Genomic DNA, 2,043 nt, shown 5'->3' with positions numbered 1-2,043 from the left:
GAACAATATTGGAATTCTTTTTTTTTTAAGACTATAATTTTTAGTATCATAAGAAAACATGGGTGGCCATATGGACGTCTATGATAGGGGCATTGGGAGCCTTATAGGCCTTTGGTTGCATTAGAGGAATCATATTCGATTTCCTAGGCCCTCTATTTTGGACATTGGTCCAAAACTTTTACTGAACAAGATGTTATGTCAAAGGTGGCTGAAAGAATGGTAGAAATGGGGGCCATAACATCCTCAATTTTTAATCCAGATTAATTAAGCTTAAATAGACTAATAAAGTATATCTATGATGTATGTGGCCATAGAGGCTTAACGAGCATGTTTGGTCTCAATTTCAGTTTTAAACACGAGTCCGAAGGAGAATTAGGTCACTTGAGAATAGAAGAGAAAGAATTTCTAAAGGGAGTAATTCTGTGCCACGTGTCGCGACGTGGGATTGGTCCGCCGCGATGCATGCACAACAACATGCCTTGAAGAAGCTCTCTGTGCCATACGCCGCGACGCATTGTGCATCTACTACGGCACATGGTCAGAATTTTGCAGTATTAAGTCGCGAATCTAATGGAAATAGAAGAGAAAACAAAAGAGAACGAAAAAGTGGCGAAAAAGCTGAGCCAGGACTTGAAGAAAACTAATTGTTGGGAGTAATTTGGAGCTCACAAACACCAAAGTTAAGCTTCCTAACGTAAATCTTCCTCTCTTCTTCCATTTTCTTGATGGTAGAGGTTAGGGTTTGATTTCTAATGGTGATTTTTGGTCCATAGAGGTTATGGGTCTGAACGCATTGAATTAAATAGAGTTAATGGGGGCAGATTGAGCTAAGTAAACTTGATATTTATGATTTTATGATGATTGATAGTTGGAGGACATTAAATGTCCAAAATTCCCATAAATTTGGTGGTTGGAAATGATGTGGTTTCATGAATACCTATTTAAGAGCTCAATGTTATTAATGAGAGTTAAAGGAAGCTAAGAAGCCTTATGGGTACTTCTACATGAGCCTAGAATAAATCTTAAGTATATTAAAAAACAATGAAATGTTAGTGGAAAATAGCTCGAAATGAATATTGATGTTTTGCATGGTAAATGCTTGTAGTATAACTAACATTGGCACCATTCAAGTTTCTTGAAAGCTTTGAGAGTGAATAGTTGAGGGGTGAAACTTTTGATCTCTCAAAGGTTTGAGGTAACCAGAAGAATTTTATCTTACGCTTGTGTGTGTTCATTAGTTTGTTGATTTATGAATTATTATTGAAATGTATAAACTAGAGAAAATACAAGTGTGGCTTAAATTGTGAAAAAATCCACTAGATCAAAGTTGTGAGTTTTATGCCTTATGATGCAAAATTTTCTTGAGACCAATAGTGGTGGATTTTCATATTAATATTTATTGGGAGTGCAATAATTTTTACAAATTGAGAAGCAAAGTGAATCTTTGTTTTAGGAGGAGTTCAGTGATGTTTGAAAATAGGAAAGTTTGATGATTTTAAAAGTGTGAGATACAATGATTGTGAATTGGGAGTTCAAAGATTTTGCAAATAGAGGAGTAAAATGAATCTTTGTTTAAGAGGAGTTTAATGATTTTGAAAGTGTGGGGTACAATGATTGTGATTTGAGAGTTCAATGACTTGTTAGGTTTTGAATTTTTATGAAATGTGTTTGAGAAGTCCAATGATTGTGTAATGATAAAGTTCAATGAAAAATGATAATATGAAGTTCTATGAATTGTATATATGTGAATTATGGCATGAATGTCTATTACATGATCTTAAGAGGTGGGAGTTCGCCTAGGAAGCGGAGTAGATGATAAATCCATATGGTAAGGCCCCATCTGTGTAATGAATTTTCTAGATTAATTTTATCCATACTGTCCCACTTGTTCAATGATGGACTATCCTATTGATTCAACGAGGGACTCGAACCTAGCTAGCTATCTACTGGTTAAATAAGGAAGCTAGTTTAGGGTGTATGACACCCTATGGTGTGAGAAATAGAGGAAACTGTAATCCATAAGTGAGTTAGGTACGCCTTAGC

This window comes from Prosopis cineraria, unplaced genomic scaffold, assembly GCF_029017545.1.
Source record: "Prosopis cineraria cultivar Desert tree isolate PC_DT_omini unplaced genomic scaffold, ASM2901754v1 PC5, whole genome shotgun sequence".
Classification (NCBI taxonomy): Eukaryota; Viridiplantae; Streptophyta; class Magnoliopsida; order Fabales; family Fabaceae; genus Prosopis; species Prosopis cineraria.
Note: the sequence above shows the minus strand (reverse complement) of the source record.